Here is a 22,941-nt window from a genome sequence, read left to right as displayed (position 1 = left end):
TGGTGAACATTTCATAATGTATACAACTGTTGAATCACTATGTTGTATACCTGTAATATTATATGTCAGCTATACTTAAAAAAAAACAAAAAACCATTGGTGCCATGTTTCCTGACTGGAAAATGGCAAATAAATTCCTATCTCTATAAAGTTAGGCTACAATCTATAGAGCATATTACCTCTAAAATGAAGACACTGACATTTTACATTTAATATTGCTTTAACTGCTGATTCAAACATTTAATAGATGCAAGATGTTTTTCAACAGGCTTATCCAAAAATCAAATGAAAGGGCACCATCGTTCACTTTGGTAGTAAAAAGAGAAGAAAGCTAGAATATGAAACACCATCTGAAATCTTACGTGTACCTTGGTAACACTTTCCTTTTTTTTTTTTTTTTTTTTTCAGATGAGAAACCGAAGAGTGACTTACTCAAGGTTACAGAAGTACTAAATGGCAAGGCCGGTAGTAGAATCCAAGGCTTCCAGTCATATGCCTTTTTTTTTTTAAACAACCAAATTGGTCAAAAATCTCCTGAAAGACAAAAACAGATGAAGGTGAAATGCCAGTTGGTTGAGTTTAAACAGAGACTCCACTTTGTTCTTTCCAGGTTCAATAATAAACAATTCTAGTGATTAGCATGAAGGGCTGGCAGATGAAACATTTGACTCCTAAACAAAAATATTTGTATTTTTGCACCACAGTTTGTAAATCAATTGTAAAAATTAAAGGAAACAGAAAACAGAGAATTAGCAAACCCAGAACTCAATTTTCCTTCACTCTTTTGGAAGACAGAAAAAACAAAACAAAATCCCCGTGGTTCCCTTCATTAGCAGCCAGGGTGGTGAGTCCCATTGTAAATCCCACATATAAAGGCTCATGGCTACCTGCAGAGCCTAGGAGTACCAATCACATTAGTGAAGACACCAGATGACCAAAGGAAGCAGTGAGGGTCTGGGAAAGCTAGTAAACAAAAGGCAGCATTCCAAATGAATGCCATTGCTAGAGTCTGCATTGTAAAATGCCTGGATTTGAGAACCCTAAAGCAGATTAGTTTAAGGCAACAAAAGATTCAAACAAGATACAAAGAGCTCATTTTGACACATTAAGAAATTGTCTTCATTAGATCATCAGGTGCTTAAGTGTAATTATTAAAAAAAAAATTCCACCTAAGTTGTGTTTGAAGAAGCTGTCCTAGAAGATACCTATACATAGTTCTTGAATATAACATGTTCGTGACCAAAATTCCTAAACCAGATATGCTGGCCTTTTTCCTTTTAATTTTCCTGACTTTTTGAAGGCCTGCAATGACTCTTAAAATTTGTTATACATACCATTTCAATATACCACTCTGCTCACGGACACTAGTACTTTAAACACCAACTAGGAAAACTTGAATCTCTCCAACTGTAAGTGATTTTTCTTCCATGTTGCTGCCTCACAAAGAAAATAAGTAAAACTTTTAAGTATGAATTGCCAAAATGAAAAGCAGCAAAACATCAGACCATGGTATAATTTCCTGGACATTTTCCATCACTTGTCATGCTAGTTTGGCTCTTGTTGCAAAGTTTAAACTCAAATACACATTAAATGCTTAAATTTGAAAATGTGGAAGGAAAGTCTTATTTATTTTCACGTGGAGGACCCTGATATTTGCTGCTGTTTGTTTTGTTTTGAGGGGAGAGTTAGAGAATTATGTTCAATAAATTTAATAACTACCAATATTGTTTGCCAGTTTTATTTACTAGATATCCATAGTGCTAAGCTTAATAATGCTGATGTAAAGTAAAAATAATTACTTATTGAAAGTCCTGTAAGAAGACATGGTCTCTGGCAATATGTGTAGTACTGGATCGAATGGCCTTCCAGTCAACATTGTCAGGTGAGCAGACCATCAATCAGTCTGAAATTTTACAAATGTATTTAAAGATCTCCTATCAATAGCAGATAAGCAGACAGGCAAGAACAGTTCTGATAAAGCCTATAAGTCAAATTTGAAGTATAATAATGAGAAGCTTTCCCTGTAATTTCTATTTGAAAATTAATATCTCATCATATCTCTTCAGTTTGATAAATAATCACCCCTCACCAAGAACACAAGTAGTTCAGGTCCCACTTTCTCTTGGAGAGATACTCCCTTTGTTTTGTCAATCCCTAACAGGGTCATAAGCAAGGCTTCACTGACACAGAAGGAAACAGTTCACACCTAATGAGCTGATGTCACCTGCAGCTTTTAAACCAGGTGAAAACTTTGACTTCATTTATATTCAAGTGAAAAAACACTGGAAGAGTTCAGTGAGTCTAAACTCCTAACAGCTTTCTGACTTCACCTCTCCACTAGGTTTAAAAGTTATATAATCACAATAACATTATAATTAAACTTAAAATTTCTATAAAATTTACTTTAAAAATATAATCAGTCACCCTTGTTTGACAGAAGCAAAAAGAAGTAGAAGAATAAAGAGACTGGTGGCTGAGCCACATTTCAAGTTTACTGCAGGCAAGGGGCACAACCTTCACCCCCAACCCCTTCAAACCCTCACTAGTGCTGTGGCTTCTCTAACCTTTTCAGTTTGGTCACATAGACAATGGCAGAAATATGTACTATCAAGTCAGTAACAGAGTATTTTTTCAGCTCCTTATTTGCTGACTGCATTCATGAAGTGTCTCCTTTCATTGTCTCATCTGTCCGTTCCCTGTCTCCTTGGTAGTTAAGCGACAGAACCAAGAATGGCCTAACCTATGCTGCTCCTAAAGCAGTGAAGACAAGTAGTGTGGGGAGTGAGAAATCTGATTCAAATCATGCTCTACTACTTTACAATCACATGGCTTGGGCTAGTTATCTGTAAAATGAGAATAATGTCTCCTACCTCATAGAGTTATAGTAGATACGGTATGGAAAGCACCTGGCATACATTAGGCATACAATCAGTTAATATTCTTCTTTATTACAAAAATATTAAGGGGTCCCTGGGTGGCACAGCGGTTTAACGCCTGCCTTTGGCCCAGGCACGATCCTGGAGACCCGGGATCGAATCCCACGTCGGGCTCCCAGTGCATGGAGCCTGCTTCTCCCTCTGCCTATGTCTCTGCCTCTCTCTCTCTCTCTCTCTGTGTGTGACTATCATAAATAAAAATGAAAAAAAAATATTCTTCCTTATAGAAATCCCTAACTATAGGAAAAATTATGCTTTTATAGAATTCTTTCATGTATATTATCTCAGTTAATCCTTATAAGACTACCACACTCAAAAGTAGCAAGGTACTCAAATGCATATTTTCCGCCACCAGAACCAACTTTTTTTCTATTGGGCTACTATGTGAGGCACTCTAGCGATGGAGACCACAACATATCTCTATATCATCAGCTCCTGTGGGTAAAGATGCAGAGCATGGGTTAAAATGGGAGGGATCTTAGAAGCAAGCATATGAAGCAGAAACTAGATATACAATCAAACAAACCCATACTACTTAGTAGGGTAACTACCAAAGAGAAAATGCCCTTAAGGTTCATCAATAAGTATCCTTTATGATAAAAAAAGGCAATAAGAATAAAAGTGAAACATAATTATAACATCCAAGGTGCTACAATTTTACAAGAATGTGATTATTTTACGTTGGTCACACACACAAAAAGTCCTTATGAAAATAACAGACCTACAAAACACTATCTTAGCCTAAGGTTGAGAAAGGTTTCCTATTGTCATTACATGCAACCAATATCTACATTAACCAAGATTTCCTAAAAACACTTCAGAATTATGAGAGCTTTCATACACTTTACTTCCTTTAATCCTCACAATAACAACCTGAGATACATATTGTATTTGTTATGAGAATACAGACTTCAAAAGACTGAGTGACTTATTTGAGAAAGTGCTGATACCCAAACCTACATTCTTTAAGCCCTATATGTGCATTCTTTAAGCTAAGCCACACTATGTTCTCTGTAGTAATAGAAAAGAACATGTGAAATGGTCCAAATTGTAATCAAGACTGTCAATTAATACTCAGGAGAGAACTAACAAATGCTACATTGGTTAAACATGAGTTTGCTTATACAGATTGTAAATATCCTAATTAGAGACTTCTGAGATCAGAATGATATTCATTGTTTAGGATTGAAAATAATTTTTTAAGTTATTCCTGGTCTACTACCGAAGTGAAACTAAAAGAAAATGTGATTCCTAACTCACTCCATTCTGATTATATACAATTAAGTTCTGAATTTACTATTTGCATTTTATAAACTTCAAGTTTTCTAATAAGATAAATTTAAAGCTTGGGGTACAAGGGTGGCTCAGTCCGTTAAGCGTCCGACTCTTGATTTTGGCTCAGGTCCTGATCTCATAGGTTGTGAGATGGTGCCCCACATAGGGCTCTGCACTCATTGGGGAGTGTTCTTGAAGATACTCTCCCTGTGCCCCTCCCCCCATGCACTCATGTGCATGCTCTCTCTTGCTCTCTCTCTCTCTCTCTCTCAAATAAATCCCTTTTAAAAAAGATAAATTTAGGGCAGCCCCGGTGGCGCAGCGGTTTAACGCAGCCTGGGGTGTGATCCTGGAGACCCGGGATCGAGTCCCACGTCAGGCTTCCTGCATGGAGCCTGCTTCTCCCTCTGCCTGTGTCTCTGCCTCTCTCTCTAGCTGTGTCTCTATGAATAAATAAATAAAATCTTTAAATAAAAAAATAAAAAAGATAAATTTAAAGCTTAATTCAGAAAGACAAATTTTTATCCAGGAATATGATCTTCCCTCTTCCTTATTACTTTTCTTTCTATTACCTGCCCTGGTAAAATCTTTGTTGAGAAGCAAAATATAAGGAATTTTCTAATTAATGGAGTTGAGGTATGTGGACCAATGGTATATAAGTTGAAAGACAAAGTGCTTTTTATTTTGGGATAAAAAGTAAAAAACTACTTTCTCTAAGGAGAACCCAAAGAAGAATAACAGACAGAAACATGTGATCCCAGCTATGGATGGGGAAAATCAACAGTTAGGTGAGGTGGAGCAGTTTGTTCTGCCAACTTGGGTGCCCAGAGAGGCTCTTAAAGTCACTTTGCTAGCTGGATAGTATCAGTGGTGATGGTAGAAAGTGCTGAATGACAAAACAGGAGTCATAGTGAGGAAAAATAGAATGGGTCTTCTCATTTATTTCAGCAACTGTCACAGCATGGGCTATATTTGACCTGAATGTAACTAAATAGAAAATCTGGCTGGAACTACTATCTAATTTTTCTTGATGAAACCAATGTGCCCATGGAGACACCAGTAAAGCTCAGCATCATTTAGATCAGTGATTCTCATGAAGTCTAGTTCAAGGACTGCATCAGAATCACCTAATGAACATATTCATCATGTAGATTCCCTATCCTCTCTCTCAGAGATTTATGACTCACCAGTTATAGATAAGAACTCTGGAACTTGCATTTTGAAAACCCTGGAAAGTGTTGCTAGATTTAGCAAATAGGCAACCCTAACTCCAGATGATTCTATGCCATTAGAGTTTGAAAAATCACTTACTTGGAAAAAGTGGGGGGGACCAAAATTGTGTATGATTGTTATATGGGATGCTTATTTATAACAATTAGCCAGACACATTAAAAAGAAAGGAAAAAACTCATTGTCTGTTTTTAGGACTAGCTACTTGACTGCTTTGTGCTTCAAGCTCTCCCTCTGGAAGATGGAAACAAACCAATGATGGTGCCTACTAGGCCCCCACCACTCTGGTTATGCTCAAAGAATGTACCCAAGAACACAAGAGAGTTAGAAAAGCCATTTTGTCATGACAACAGCCAATTGCTCCTGGGATAAGCATCACGTACACCCCCACCACTTTTTGGATGCCTGTGGCATTTGACCTTTACTTCTTCCTCTCAGACTGGCCCTAGCAGGGAACCAAAGCATCCAAAAAAAAGAAAAAAAGAAAAAAAAGAAAAGAAACATTATCAACTAGTTTTTTCACTGTAAAACCTAAAAAAAAAAAAAAATCAATTGGCACACTAAAAACAATCCCAACAATTTCCTGGGGAAATAACTATTCTCATAAAATCTTATAGAAATCATTTGGATGAAATATTATACTTAGCACCCTCTCCCCCACAAAAAACCCCAACTCTTCTAGGTTTTATATTCCACCCTCCACCCACCTCAGTAGCTTCTAACCAAGCTTTAAGTAATAGTAATTTGATTCCGTGTTACATGAAGGAAGTGTATCTAAAGGACATCGTGGAATGTTCAACTCTATAATAAGAGGCATCAAGCCTGTGGAATTCTGGTAAAGAAGACTGCAAATGACATTCCCATTTCATGGAAAAGTTAAACAGAAAAACTGCAGTATTATTAAATACCAATTATTAAAATAGTTCACTAGGGAAGGGATGCCAGAAGGGAGAGGAGTTCTGAGTAAGTGGTTTAGGAGCATAGAAGGGTGGAGGTAAGGATAGAAGACATATGGGGAGTCTGCAAAGGTAAATTTTGATGATTAGCGGTATCTTGGTGGTTAGTAAATGCCAGTGTGTTTTAGAATCACGGTACTGCTGCCTGTGACAGCCTGTTCTGAGTTGTCAAAGTCAAGGTATGCCATAAAGGTAAATTGAAAAAATTAATCACATTAAGAGCTCACACATGGGGACGCCTGGGTGGTTCAGCAGTTGAGTGTCTGCCTTTCACTCAGGGCATGATCCTATAGTCCTGGGATCAAGTCCTGCATCAGGCTTCCTGCAAGGAACCTGCTTCTCCCTCTGCCTGTGTCTCTGCCTCTCTCTGTGTCTCTCATGAATAAATAAATAAAATCTTAAAAAAAAAAGAACACACACAAATAAAAATAATCTGACTTGACATAAAGGAGACCCAGAAAAATTTGTTCGCCTCTTCTAGTTTTCTAGTTGTATCACTGGCATAAAGTCCTGTTGTCACTTTACTACTAACATATATGTGGAAAGGTAGGTCAAACATCATCTGATGTCATTTTCAGTACGAGAGCTTTGTTTCTATATAATGATATACTTGGGACTATTAAAATAGTCAGAGTCTTTCCTTATTATAATTACACAAGTCACTTCACAGAAGGAAGGAAGACACCTGATTCACACGACCAGGCATAGCCAAAGGAGCATGTGAACTTTCAACAGAAGAGGAAGCTTTGTACCAGATGTGAAAAAGTAAAGTTTATTTTTCCATTTAGCTTGTTTATTTAGGTAAGAAGGAAGGAGACAGTGGCTGCTTCCCATTCCAAACTGCTCAGGGAATGACTTTTCTTTCTTCTTTATAAATGAACAAAGTTGGCTTACTGCAGTTTCCAGAGGGATCTGGAAAGGAACCAAGTCACTAATGATTATATTTCATCTGTAGCTAGTTTAACCTTTGAAACCTGCCAATCAACAGACATGACCAAGAGGCAAGGTCAATGCAGCCTTGCCCATCTAGCATTCTCTTATTGTTTAGATGGAAAACAATTTGTTAAAGATATTATTTTAAGAAATACAAAGCACATTGTAGAGAAGATAACCCAGGTCTTTATAAGATTCATTTAACAGCTGAGAAACCCCGAGGCTTAGGTTAGTTTATTTTCCCCTTTAATTATTGTGATTAAGCAGCACAGTGATAAAGCTTTTACATTTAAAACAAAATAACCAAAGGAAAACATCTTTTGTCCTTGATTCATCTATCTTTTTATGTTATTTTGGTCTGACACACCATTTGTTTCTAGACTAAAGATCTTCTTGGTATATATTCAAAGACAAATGCTATCATTTTCACAAATTATCAAAACATTCTTCTTAATCTTAAAGATATTACATGCTATTAATAAATATAAAATATACTACAAAATAATCATTGATATTTTGATTATATATTCATTAGCAAAAAAAACAGGCTACAAAATATTAAATGGCTTTTCCCTCTTCATTTACACATCCATCTAAAAAAATACTTCCTCTTCTTCCCCCATAATATCCCCTCATCCTGCTTCTTGCAGGAAAAAAGAGAACACTATCACTAAGATTAATGGAGCATCGGTAAAGTATTTTAGGTACAAATGAGCCACTTTTATGTACTGCCAGAACAATTCAACAAGGGTTTAGAAGGAGAAAACCTGAAGTTCCTTTCCATTGAATTCATGCAGCTGGTGATAAATTGATTGTTCTCCTTTAACAACAGGGTCAGAAAGACAAAGAAATATTTTCTATAACTGGCTATATTTTTAAATTAATTAGTAAACTTTTTTTTTCTTTAAATGCCCTATGTCATCAAGATGAATTACCTCCAGTTTTAATTAAAGCCCTGTCAAAGGTAAACTCATATTGCTAGAATGCAAGAGTGGCATAACGAGATGATTTCTCTTTAAGTTAGACAACATGCGAAATGGTCACTCTTTCTAAAGGAAGAAGAAAAGGGATCGCTGAACTACTTCTGAACTTCCATTTCCTGGGATTGTTTCTTAAACTTTGTGTGTTTCATGAAAATCATCACTTTGGTTTATCATCTTTAAAAATAACCAAAAATAAAAAAAAACAAAAATAGAATTGGTAATATATAAAATTTTAGATCCTGTGTGAAACTCAAGAATCCTAAATTTTGAACTTAAATCTGTTCTTCCAAGTGTTACTATCAAGTGTGAATTAAAGTAAGACTTACTTGGTCTTTGCTATGAATTCTCACAAAGATCTCAATCTGGCCCTACAATTGCTATAGCTACTGCAAAAATTACAATTGCTAGCATCAGCTAATATTTAATGCTAAATTTAAAGATTTTTTCATGCAATCGAATAGTTTATTTTTATTTAAAACCAAGTTGTAGGGATCCCTGGGTGGCGCAGCGGTTTGGCGCCTGCCTTTGGCCCGGGGCGTGATCCTGGATACCCAGGATCGAATCCCACGTCGGGCTCTCTGCATGGAGCCTGCTTCTCCCTCTGTCTGTCTCTGCCTCTCTGTCTCTCTCTCTGTGACTATCATGAATAAATAAATAAAATCTTTAAAAAAATAAATAAATAAATAAAATAAAACCAAGTTGTAGCTACCATTTCATAGCAGTCCTGTTGGGGTCCCAAGAGAGGTAGGGAAGAAGTCTCTATAGAGTGGAGTAGTCACTGCAGATCTATTCTCAAGGCTCAGATGTAAAAGTCCGCCACTGGTGATACCATATCACAAAGTCACCAAAATAATACATCAGAGTGTTAATATTTAATATAGTTAGTAAATGAACACATATATATGTGTGTTAATATTTAATATAATTAGTAAATGAACACATTTATATATGTGTGGGCTTGTGTGCAGCACATATATGTGCATGTATACATAGTAATGCCCCCTTCTAATAAACATCGGATTTCTGGGAAACCTCAGCTACCTATCGTTGAACCAGTCAAGCACCTGGAAATAAGAGAAAAACAAGTTTCCACAATGAAATAAAGAGAGAAATGTAACTATTTGTATTGTAAGTGCAGGCTCACCCTCAGTTATAAAACAAAATAGTGGTTTACCAGAAACATGACACACTGGTTCCAGGGAGAAGTGATAACTCACCTAAAGAGAAGAGACTCCACATCTACAAAAAGTAGACAGTAATAAATAGAGTGTGTGAGAGTGAGAGAGTGTGCTACTCAGGCTATTTAGAATAGAAGCAAATAACCCTACACTAAATACTTCAATAGTCACTGAAGACATCATGGTAATTCACTGAACCAGAATAGCAGATCATTATAATGAAGGCCCTGAGTCAGTTAATGTGCATTATTTAAAAGGCAGAGTACTCAGTAATGTATTTTAGGTAGACCTTTCAATAGAATTTTTTTTTTTTTAAGTTTTGAGGCTTCGGTTACCTGGAAAATAAAGTTATAGGAAACAACTTTATTATTATTATGCTTTATGCGATGTATTTTGTCTCTAACTTTCAAAGGTTTTTCTGAATATTCATTTGTTATGCTCAGAGAAGTTTCAAGGAATGTAAATATCCTGCATAATATCGCTATTCACAACTGGATTAAGTTAGACAATAGTTGAAGTTTTTATTTTATTTTAATTTTTTAAAAAGATTTTATTTATTTATTCATGAGAGACACACAGAGAGGCAGAGAAACAAGCAGAGGGAGAAGCAGGCTTCCCGCGGGGAGCCCAATGCAGGATTCAATCTCAGAACCCTGGGATCACAACTTGAGCCACGGGCATATGCTTAACCATGGAGCCACCCAGGTGCCAGAGTTGAAATTTTTAAAGGATACCTTTTCCGATAATATTTGCCTTGTTAAAAATTGTGTTTACCAATTCATTGTAAAGCTGTTGATGGTACTGCAGTGTCTCTTCTTCCATGTTACTATAACAAGCTTCCATTCCCAGGTGGCAATAAGTTATCACCTATCCTATCATCATGTGATTTTTAAAATCTAATGTACAAACTCAGGTAGGTATTAAGGTCTCTGAAGAGATTTGCATGAGGAGAAGGGGTTGCTGGAAACAAAAATTCTTGATCCATTAGTTATTTGTCAAACATCACAATATCACGGATGTAATCCAACAGTCCTGGAGGATGCTTAGAAAACAACAGAAGAAGATTTCAGATCCTCTGAAATCTTTAACTCTCTTTCTTTGAAAAAAAATCTTCTGTCACAAGTCAGAAGGATAATGTCTCTTTTCACCCAATGAGAAAGCTGTTCTCACACGAGCATAATTAATCTTCTGACACCATGACAAAGAAATTCCTTAAAAGGATTTCTCCGATTTCCTCTCAAGACAGAAGACTGTCTTTATCCATCATCTGTCCTTCCTGATCCCTTCTTTTTGAATATCCACATCAGCAGAATTGTCCATCAGAAGAGACAGCAGGAGGGAAATCTCTGCATGATTGATAGGGCCCCAGTGCTCTGCAGGCTATTTAAGTGCAAGCATCTATTGTTGCAAACTTACTTTACAGCAGTTAAACAAATATAATAGTCGTCAATTCAACCATTGTGCAGCTTAGACTTGACAAAAACTAGTAAGTGAGGTTTGTTAATGACAAGGCACCAATTTAAACTTTGCAGATAAGTTCGCCTAGTGTCTATTTAGAAAAAGGAATATTCTCAGTCATGAAACAGTATAGGTATATTAGAAAGCATTATATACTATACTGTATGTAGACGGACATTCCCATTAAAAAACAAGAAAAGTCTGAAACATTTTTATCCTAACAGTTACTCGGTACTTCTTACCTACATCATGGTGATTTAGGAAAACAAAAAATAAAAAACAAAATATTACACTATGTTACCATCCAAAAGAATGAGGTATGTCAAAGAAGAAAGTGGTACCAACATTCTCTTAAAGTTTTTTTTCAGACTCATTGTAGTGAAGTTTTTTCAAAGAGAGATTTGAGGTATATTCAGGTACCCCCATCTATGAAGAAATGGAAGGCCATTTGAGATTTCTCCTGAGGATCTGCTACTCCCTTGGGCAGAACTAATGAACAAGAGCACTATAGGTTGGTTTCAAACAGAGGAGCAAAGCACACTGGGCAAAGGCCCAGTCCACAGAAAATGCAAGCCTGGCTCCACTTTCAAAGCCATCTACACGAAATGGAAACAGATCTAGAAATCTCACTAAGCTGTGGTAAAAGCACACCCAGTATCAACAGTAGAGGTTACAGCATGCTCTGTGTTCTTTATAGATGCTGCCAAGAAAGGCCACTTGGGCCCAGACACTAGGACACACTGACACCATGTGTTCTGTTTGCACCACAATGACCTTGACTACTCAGTTCTGGACGCACCCTGTGAAAATATTTGTTTATCCTTCCAATCCCCAAACAGTGAGGCCAGCCCCCACAGTCCAGGGCCCCAACTCATTGGTGCTTCCCTTGGTATGGTTAGGACAGATTGTCACTGCCCGACCTACCATGGGGCTTCTTCACCACTGACCTGCCTTCTCCAGTCAAGGAGAACAACTGATGGCTGACCCACATGTTCTGTCTGCGATGAGCAACGTGGTTTTGGTTTTCCTTAAATTACAGAGTTAAATTCAAGATTGATTTTTATCCCTTTGAAGATTTGGGGGAAAGGAAATATATCCAGGACAAAGACCTAGGAAAATCTGTGGTAATGAGGGACGCTAAGCAGTTTAAAAGTAGAATATATCACAGAGTTTGAATGTAGAGAAGCTGGCAATCAATTGGGAATGAGCTGGTAGTAAAAGTAACACAGAAGAGAGAGCCAGATGGGGAATTCAGACATACAGCTCAGAGGGGTCTCTGATGTGTTCCCTCAACAGTCGAGGACCCAGAAATCTCCCCAGGGCTTACATCACCAACAGTTCCCACATTGTCGGTTAACAGTTCTTTTGTGAATGGCTTGTCTTCCCAACAGGATTGTGTGTGTGCTGGGGCAGAGGAGGGTGGGTGGAAAGAACCAATCCTCATTGTTTTTGTTTGTCTATTATACATCCTATAGCACCTTGTTAAGATCAATAAACACTTTAGCTAGTTAGAATGGAAACCGAGTAACAGGCTATTAGTTCTGCCCAAGGCCAGGTGTGTAATATCTGGGAAGGGAACCTTGAGATTAAGTACAAGTTCAAGAGGAACACAGTCTTGCCTGTAACGATCCTTGGAATTTCAAACTCTTGATAAGAAACACTCACCAGTGTATATGGGAAATCTCTGTACCTTCCTTTTAATTTTGCTATGAACTTAAAATTGCTCTAAAAAAATTCTTTAAAAAAAAGCCAAAACAAAACAAAGCCTAATGGTGCTCATAAAAACTCAGGGAAAAACAAACATTTCATTCTTTTGCCCTTCAGAGATGTCTTTATAAGACAAGGATCAGTTGTAATGTGGTCCATTACAAATATTTAACACTAATTGTGTTCATAGAACTGACTTTGGATTAAGAGATACATTCACCAGATTCCAGCTCCCCTGTTTCAGTGGGTGCACATGACTCAGTTTCTCTTTGCTTCAGTTACTTCATCTGTGGACTAGTTATAATAATGGTGCCTATACATTACAGGGCATTGTAAGGATTAAATGTAGATCCTGGCATTTGGCAAGCACTCAGGATGTAATAACAGATGATTATTCATTCGTTGTTGCCCTTTTCCCCCCTCATTCACACAACTCTCTGAGTACTTCCAGCTATATTTCTGGGAGTTTATGTTGACATACACACAGGCACACACACACACACACACACACACGATATAGCAGCCTTTGGTGCTAAAAAAGGAGTAGCCCAATAAATTGAGCTAAATGGATACTTCTGAATGAGAGAAAAGAATGAGGAAATTAAGCAGAACAAGCAAAGAACAGGGCAAGCCAGGGTGACATGGGGGCTGGAAACAGACAATTTCTCAGAACACTATTTGAAGTATTGCAGGCTTGTATGTGCCACACTCTGCCTCATCCAGCTCAGCCTCACCATCTGGTATCCTGGTTACCTCCACACTGTCTTCAGATTGGGGTCTTATTGGGATACACAAAGCACAGTTTGTACTTGTTTTCATTTCCACCGAATTCAATGAATTCTTATTTTGTTCCTATAGTTGCCAAGCATTGTTACAGACACTGAGGATACATTTGTGAATAAGACTACCATCTAGGGACACCTGAGTGGCTCAGTCCGTTAAGCGTCTGCCTTCAGCTCACATCATGATCCGAGAGTCTTGGGATCAAGCCCCACATCAGGCTCCCTGCTCAGTGGAGAGCCTGCTTCTCCCTCTCCCTCTGCCACTCCTCGTGCTTGTGCTCTCTTGCTCTCTCTCTGTCCAATAAATAAATGAAACCTTAAAAAAAAAGACTACCATCTAGAAGTTGACAGCTCAGAAGGCCTTCCATGACAGTGAGAGCACACATGGTGCAATAGAGAGCATATGGTATAATAAAGAACATACGTGGTGTAATAGAGAATATACATAGTGTAACAGAGACCATACATGATGCAATAGCATACAGTGCAACAGAGAACATACATGGTGTAATAGAGAACATACATAGCATAATAGAGAATGTATATGACATAATAGAGAGCATACATAGTGCAACAGAGAACACACATGGTGTAACACAGAATACACATGGGGGTAATAGAGAGCATACAAGAAGCCTGGATGGTAGTGGTGCTTGGGACTTCAAAGACGAGCAAGAGTTTGCATGTCTGAGTCCTAGAATGCATGAAGATAGAATGGCAGGAAGTTACATTAGAGAGTGAAATGACATTAGAAAAGCAATCAGGCTTTTAAAAAAATGTTTTTTAACCAATAAAAGTGAGTCATTAAAGATTGCAGGTAAAAGAGTAACATGATAGAATTTTTTTTCAAGAAGATAATTCATGGGGCCAAATGGAAGACACTGGAATCAGAACAGGAAAAGTAGTCAAACCCCAGAGAGCTTGGAAGGGGATGATTAAAGTGGTCTGGCAAGAGACAAGGAGGAATTAACAAGGACAGTGGAGATGAGATATCATTTATTTGACTTATGCAGGTTCCCAAATTGGGAGGGTTTAGTGACCCACTGGACACGGGATATGAAAAGGGGAGGAAAAGCCTTCAATAAAGGGGATGTTTCTGGTTGGAGCACTTGAGTACATGTCATGCCATTAATTTGGATGGGGGTAGTAAAGGAAGTGCTGCCCTGTTACTATGTGTTTGAATTTGTGGAATCACATGCCTGAAGGCCTTTTGTTTACCCTATGTCACTTAACACCTAGAGCCTCCAGGAGAGAATTTAAGAATAGATTGAAATCTTAGAAAAAATAATATTTTCAATTTGTTTTTAATAAGGTATTCTTTTATTTCTACTTCCATACCAAATGAATCCTATGGTGCCCACTATAAATTCTAATTGTTAACACCCGTCCCAGAAATGCAAAGTTTCATGATTTACTCCATAGCTGAATGGCTCAATGGGTTTTGTGGCTAGACCAGTCTTTAAGTATGAGACAGTGAGGTGAAAAAAGAAAAAAAGAAGAGCAGACATCTGCCAAAAGGCTGCATGTGCCAAATGGGAAGTGAGAGCACATTTAGAGAGAGGAAAAAAAAAAAAAAAAACAACAGCTGGTTAATACTTCTATTTTACTACTAGCAAAGTTTCTAAATGGGAAGAACTTGTTTAATGATCAGTTTCATATATTTGAAGTCCAGGTCAAAGAGAACACAAATCCTTTTTAGAAGGTAGTAGCCATCTTATCCTCCTATTACTGTTTTTTTAACATCTATTATATCAGATGAAAAGATGATTTGTATTAACGATTAACTACAGCTTACAAATGTAAGTGAAATTAATATAACATTTTCATGAAAAGTTATTTGGTTTATTCACTAAACTATATGATTACCCAGCAATTCACCTTCTTAAAAAAATTCTATTAAGTTTTTAATTTTTTTAAGTTTTTAATTTTAACTCCAGTATAGTTAACATTAGCTAACTATCCAGTATAATATTAGTTTCAGGTGTTCAAGATAGTGATTCAACAAATCTATCCATCACTCAGTACTCATCAGGCTAAGAATACTCTTTAGTTCCCATCCCCTATTCCTCCCACCCCATATCCAAAACCCATTCCCTCCCCCACCTCCCATCTGGTAGCCATCAGTTTGTTCTCTATAGTTAAGAGTCTGTTTCACTTTTATAAAAAGAATATAAAATTACTACTGAAAGTGAAGAAGGATTGTGGACAAGGTAGTTAGAGTTCAAGCAGTCAGCTTTCTTTTTTAAAAATTTTATTTATTTAAGTAATCTCCACACTCAATGCGGGGCTCAAACTCACCACCCAAGACCAACAGTCACATGCTCTTCCCACTGAGCCAGCCAGGTGCCCTAAGCAGTCAGCTTTCTTGGACCATGAAGCATCTTTAGGAAAGAAAGCTATACACAGAGGAGCAAAGACAGAAAGGGTCCAGGTCCCTCACATCACATATCACCATCTCAGCCCTAGATTAGCATATGCCAGAAATAGTTTCCTAGAGCAGAAAAGTGATGTAATTCCCCCTAGACACATTTTTGATTATAAGGGTTAAAACAAAAATCTATTTTCTGGTTGATTTTTAGACAAAATTTGCCAGTTATATGAAATTTCCAGTTACCTGTTATTTTATCATATGAATAATGCCTTTCATATTTAATCAAGATATAACTTTCTGGGGCACCTGGGTGGCTCAGTGATTGAACATCTGCCTTTGGCTTAGGTTGTGATTCTGGGGTTCCGGGATCAAGTCCCACATCAGGCTCTCCGTGGGGAGCCTGCTTCTCCCTCTGCTTATGTCTCTGCTTCTTTCTCTGTGTCTCTCATGAATAAATAAATAAAATCTAAAAAAAAAAAGATATAACTTTCCTCTAGGAGCCACATGGTACTGAAGAAAAAGATATATCTGCATTCAACCTCCCACAAACCAAACTCTTATGCAGCTTTTACTATAATTCAAAATGATAGAATAATACAGTTCTTCTTCAGTGGGGTCCAATAAACATGAACTAAACATTTATGTGCTAGCATTTAGTCATTTCATTAAAAACTACTAGTAAGGGGTACATGGGTGGCTCAGTCAGTTAAGTGTCTGCTTTCTTCTCAGGTCATGATCTCAGGGTCCTGGGATTGAGCCCCACATTGGGCTCCCTGGTCAGCAGGGAGTCTGCTTCTTTTTCTCCCTCTGCCCCTCTCCATCCCCTGCTCATGCTCTCTCCCTAATAAATACAATTTTAAAAGAAAAGTATTGGTAAGAAGCCTAAGTATGTATATGCCCAAATTTTCCAACAATTCAAGTACAGTAACAACTGCTCACTCTAGGGGCCATTGACCCAGAATTCTCAACTACTGTAAACACAGTCCACTGTCTAAAAGTAAGGAGATAAGTATACAAACAACACAACAGACTGCACAAAGTTCACATTCTAAATGTATTTGCATTTCACTCAAGGGGAGCTATCAGGCACTCACCCAAACTTGTTTACTTTCATTCTGACACAGTTTGAAGGAATGTGGATATATGATTCCCAGCTTTGACAGATTAAAAGGAGTGAGATGCCAGGGGAAAGGACAATGACATTATAAAACAAAGTAAAAATTTAAATTGACACTGACAGTGAAAACAGAAAAATAACTTCAAAAAGGAGACAAGAGAACTTAAAATATTCAACAATCTGGAGCCATTTAGTTCTAGTCTACAGCTTGACCCAAAACTAAAACACTGAAAATAACTGAAATAATCAGGATAAAATTATACTTAATAAACTCTAAGTATTAAGTTATTATAGTTATTCTGTAAGTTATTATAGTTATTCTGTAAGTTATTATAGTTATACTTAATAAACTATAATAACCTTTTGAAAAACTTCTATAAAATTGTTCATTTTTAAAATCTAAGCATTTCAAGGGTGTCTGGGTGGCTCAGTTGTTAAGTGTCTGCCTTCGGCTTGGGTCATGATCCCAAGATCTGGGAATCAAACCCCAAGTCAGGCTCCCTGCTCAATGAGGAATTTGCTTCTCCCTCTGCCTCTGCCTCTCCCTCTGGCTCATGCTCTCTCCCTCTCTCTCTCTCTTTGTCAAATAAATAAATAAAATCTTTTTTTAATTAAAAAAATCTAAACATTTCAGAGAATAAATTCTAGAGGTCCCTTACAACTAAAAAATTCTATACACTAAATATCTGGAAAATTCAGGAGCTATTTCTTCCCCAATAATATATGAAATCATATATATTTCTGTTACAATTACAATCTCCACAGCATCTTCACCAGGAGTAGATTCCTTCTCAAGAAACCACTTTCTATGCTCATCCATGAGATGCAACTCCTCATCCATTAAAGTTTTGTCATGAGATTGCATCAATTCAGTTACATCTTCAGGGTCCTCTCCTAATTCCAGTTCTCTTGTTGTTTCCACCATATCTGCAGTGACTGCCTCCATTGAAGTCTTGAATCCCTCCATGTTATCCCTGAGGGTTGGAATCAACTTCTTTCAGACTCCTGTAATGTTGATATTTTGACTTATTCCCATGAATCATGAATATTCTTTTTTTTTTAATTTTTATTTATTTATGATAGTCACAGAGAGAGAGAGAGAGGCAGAGACACAGGCAGAGGGAGAAACAGGCTCCATGCACCGGGAGCCTGACGTGGGATTCGATCCTGGGTCTCCAGGATCACGCCCTGGGTCAAAGGCAGGCGCCAAACCGCTGCGCCACCCAGGGATCCCGAATCATGAATATTCTTAATGGTATCTTGAATGGTGAATCCTTTCCAGAAGGTTTTTCACTGACTTTGCCCAGGTTCATCAGAGGAATCATTGTCTACCGCAGCTATAGACAAAATAGATTTCTTAAATCATAAGACTTGAAAGTTGAAGTTACTCTTTAATCCACAGGCTACAACATGGATGTTGAGTTAGCAGGCATGAAAACCACATTCAGGGGCGCCTGGGTGGCTCAGTGGTTGAGCATCTGCCTTTGGATCAGTGCATGATCCCAGGGTCCTAGGATCGAGTCCTGCATCAGGCTCCTTGCAGGGAGCCTGCTTCTACTCCCTCTGCCCATGTCTCTGCCTCTTTCTCTCTGTGTGTATCTCTCATGAATAAATACAATTTATATATATATAAAAAGAAAACCACATTCATCTCATCATACATCACCATCAGAGCTCTTGGGTGACCAGGTATATCATCAATGAGCAGTGTGTTTTGAAAGGAATTTTTTCTTCTTAGCAGTAGGTCTCAACAGTGGCCTTAAAATAGCCAGTAAACCATGTTATAAAGGGATGTGCTATCATCTAGGCTCTGTTGTTCCATTTATAGAGCATAGGCAGAGTAGATTGAGCATAATTCTTAGGGGCTGTAGGATTTTCATATGGCAAAGGAGCAGTGGTTTCAACTTAAAGTCACCAGCTGCATTAGCTCCTAACAAGAGAGACAGCCTGCCCTTCAAAGTTTTGAAGCCAGGCATTGACTTCTCCTCTCTAGCTGTGAAAGGCCAAGATTGCATCTTCTTCCAACAGAAGGCTGTTCCACCTATATTGAAAATCTGCTCTTCAGTTAGCCACCTTCATTCATTATTCTACTTAGATCTTTTGGATCACTTGCTGCAGCTTCTCCATCAGCACTTGCTGCTTCACCTTGCACTTTGATGTTATAGAGATGGCTTCTTTCCTTAAATTTCATGACTCAAGCTCTGTTAGCTTCAGACTATTGCAGCTTCCACCTCTCTCAGCCTTCACAGAATTAAAGAGAGTTAGGGCCTTGCTCTGGATTAGGGTTTGGCTTAAGGGAATGTTGTGGCTCGTTTGATCTTCTATCCAGACCACTCAAACTTTCTCCATCTCAGCAAAAAGGCTGTTTCACTTTCTTATCACTGTGCATTCACTGGAGTGACACATAATTTCTTTCAAGAACTTTTCCTTCACAGAGTGCCTGGGTGGTACAGTGAGATAAGTGTCTGATTCTTGGGACGCCTGGGTGGCTCTGCAGTTGAGCGTCTGCTTTTGGCCCAAGGCGTGATCCTGACGTTCCAGGATTGAGTCCCACATCAGGCTCCCTGTGAGGAGCTTATGTCTCTGCCTTCTCTGTGTCTCTCATGAATAAATAAATAAAATCTTAAACAAAAAAGTGTCTGACCCTTGATTTTGGTGCAAGTCATGATCTCAGGGTCTTAAGATCAAGCCCCATGTCCGGCTCTGCGCTGGATATGGAGCCTGTGTAAGATCCTCTCTCCTTCTCCCTCTGCCCCTCCTTTCTCCCCATCTTGCTCGCACTCTAAGGAAAAAAAAAAGAACTTCTTCACATTCACGACTTGGCTGTTTGGCACAAGAGGCCTAGATTTTAGTCTATCTTGGCTTTCAACATGCCTTCCTCACTATTCATTTCCACCTTTTGATTTAAAATGAGAGACATGTGGCTCTTCCTTTCACTTGAACACTTAGAGACTACTGTAGAGTAATTATTAATTGGCCTAAGTTCAATATTGTTGTGTCTCAGGGGATAGTGAGGCCCAAGGAGAGGGAGAGAGATGGGGAAACAGCACATCAGTGGAGCAGTCAGATCACACACATTGATCAGTTAAGTTCATTGTTTTATATAGGCATAGTTCATCGTGCCTCAAAATAACTGCAAGAGTGACATCAAAGATCACTAATTACACTAGTCACACAACAAATATAATAATAATGAAAAAATTTAAAATATTCAAGGCAGTATTTATGGAGAGCAATAGAGTGAAGCACAATGAAACAAGATATGCCTGTATATGTAATGAAAAGTAACTTTTTTCATATAATAGTTCTTCTTAGGGACAACCACTGTTACCAGTTTCTTGTTTATTCTTTTGAAGGAAGATGGAATAGAATTGTAATATAAATATACACATACATATATAAATGTATGTACTGACACAAAAGGTAGCCTACCACAAACTCCGTATCTCACATTTCTCATTTCACAATAAATCTTGGAGATCTTTACACATCAGAATACAGAAAGCTTCCATATTCTTTCTTTTATGGCTATATAGTATCCCCTGGTTGATTTAATATTCAGTTCAGTAGTAAAATATTCAATCTTTGGCTATTACCAAGAATGTCTACCATGATTAATTGTACATATATCCATCTCAAACCTGCACCTCAGGAAGATAAATTCCTATCAATGAGTTGCTGTGTATGTGGATTTAAAATTTCGATAAACATTGTCAAATTGCGCTTCATAGAATTTAATTCCTACCAACAATGTATAAGCCTGTTTCACCATATGTTTGCCCACAGAATCATAATTTTTATATCGATTATTTAACTGAAAATTGAATTGCAGGGGCACCTGGGTGGCTCAGTTGGATGAGCATCTGCCTTTGGCTTGGGTCATGATCCCAGGGTTCTGGGATGGAGCCCCATGTCAGGCTCCTCGCTCAGCTGGGAGCCTGCTGCTCCCTCTCCTTCTGCACCTCCTCTGCTCATGTTCTCCCTTGCTCTCTCTTAAATAAATAAATAAAATATTTTTTTAAAAAAGAAAATTAAGGGGCACCTGGATGGCTCAATGGTTGAACATCTATCTGCCTTTGGCTCAGGTCATGGTCCCAGGGTCTTGGGATCGAGTCCTGCGTCAGGATCCCTACAGGAAGCCTGCTTCTCCCTCTGTCTATGTCTTTGCCTCTCTGTGTATCTCATGAATAAATAAATAAAGTCTTAAAAAAATTTTTTTTAATTGAATTGCAAGAAGAGCATTCTTTCATTGGAAACAGAAATGAAAAAACAAATTGGAAGAACAGCAGCTCGTGGAGTTTTAATTTCATTATTTTTCTTTGTATGGAGAGGTTAGGGATCCTCTCAAGTTTAAGATCCATTTAACCTCCTTTCTATGAAATATCTGTTTGTATTATTCCTTAACCATTTTTTTGTTGGTTGATGTAGAAACACCCTTCACAAAGTAAGGGAACCAGCCATTTTATCCATGATAGGAGTTACAAATATTTCCAGTTTATCATTTGTCTTCAACTTTCAGCTATACTGTTAAAGCACTTTTTATTTCTATGTAGTTGAATTTATCAATCTTTTATTTCCAAATGAAAAAAGTCATTCCTAATTTAGATTAAGAAAAAAATCCCACAGAAAAAAGAAAAAAATCTCACATTTACTACTATATTTTTATACTTTAATGTATAGTTCATTTGTAATTTATTTTGTTATAAGATATGAAACATGGACAATTTTGTTTTTCAATTGCATCTGATTAACTTAAGCCCATTTTCTGAATAATACATCTTTCTCTAATTTGAAAGGTCTCCTTTATTATACCCTAAATTTCAAAAGGTATTGGGGCTGTTATAATGACTTCAATGTTACATTTGTTAATATCTGAGAGACTGTTCTCTATACCACTGCTGTTCTTATTTAGAAACTTCTTGAATTTCTTATTTAATTTTATTTTTTTAAAAATTTTTATTTATTTATGATAGTCACACAGAGAGAGGGAGACAGAGAGAGGCAGAGACACAGGCAGAGGGAGAAGCAGGCTCCATGCACCGGGAGCCCGACGTGGGATTCGATCCCGGGTCTCCAGGATTGCGCCCTGGGCCAAAGGCAGGCGCTAAACCGCTGCGCCACCCAGGGATCCCCTTATTTAATTTTATATATGAACTTTAGAATCAGCTATTCTGGTTAAAAAAATTTTTGTTATTTCTATTGATCTCATTAAATTTGTATATTAATTTAGGAAAAATTTATATATATTACCATTTTGGAGCTTCTTATCCAGGAAGGACTAGTCTTCCTCTGTGGTCCTAAGTAGCATTGTAAAGTTTTCTTCACCTACATCAGGCCTTCTCAACCTCAGCAATAATGACACTGGATGATCAAAAATGTCTCTAGATTTTCCAGATGTCCCCTGGTAGACAAAATCAGCCTCAGGTGGGAACCACTGATCTAGATCATACTTTTCTCCAAATTTAATACCAAGGTTTGTTGTTTCTTTTCCCCCCTTTCTGCTAATCTAAATGGTATCTTTTCTTTTAGAGTATCACCTAGTTAATTGTTTGTATGTGCAAATACTACTTATATTTACATATAATCACATATCCAGCCACTTTCTGAATTCTTTCACTGTTTAAAATAGCTTTTCAGCTTATTCTCATAAACTTATGAGGTAGATAATCACATTATCTGCAAAATGACAAGGTCACCCTCTCTTTTTAAATTAAAAAAATGTTAATCCCTTTCTCTTTTCTAACTGCATTTTCTAGCAGCCCACAATGGTGATAAATCAAGTTAGTAATAGTGAGCATCCTTATTTTGAGTGCTTCTAATATTTCCCCATTTCTCATGATGCTGGTTTGGGGTTGGACATATGCAATACCACACAAAAAGGAATAGTGTATTATGCAAAGGAACTATCTACCTCTTGTTATTTTTTTTTACAGAGTTTTAAATCAAGGGCAGATATTGAATTTATAAAGTACCTTTTTTGACATCTATAAAGATAATCATATGCTTTTTCATTAG

The 22,941-nt window shown here is 37.5% G+C and overlaps 1 protein-coding gene across 5 annotated transcripts in view; it reads right to left on the bottom strand.

Annotated features, from left to right (window-relative positions):
• GREB1L (GREB1 like retinoic acid receptor coactivator) overlaps positions 1-22,941 on the bottom strand; it is a 264,390-nt gene that overhangs the window by 165,212 nt on the left and 76,237 nt on the right. For all 5 annotated transcript variants that reach the window (XM_041754040.1, XM_041754343.1, XM_041754118.1 and 2 more), the window contains exon 2: positions 433-534. The gene's annotated coding sequence lies outside the window, so the exon portion shown is untranslated. The remainder of the gene's footprint in view (positions 1-432; positions 535-22,941) is intronic.

Source organism: Vulpes lagopus, chromosome 1, assembly GCF_018345385.1.
Source record: "Vulpes lagopus strain Blue_001 chromosome 1, ASM1834538v1, whole genome shotgun sequence".
Lineage (NCBI taxonomy): Eukaryota > Metazoa > Chordata > Mammalia > Carnivora > Canidae > Vulpes > Vulpes lagopus.
This window is presented reverse-complemented; position numbering and strand designations above follow the sequence as displayed.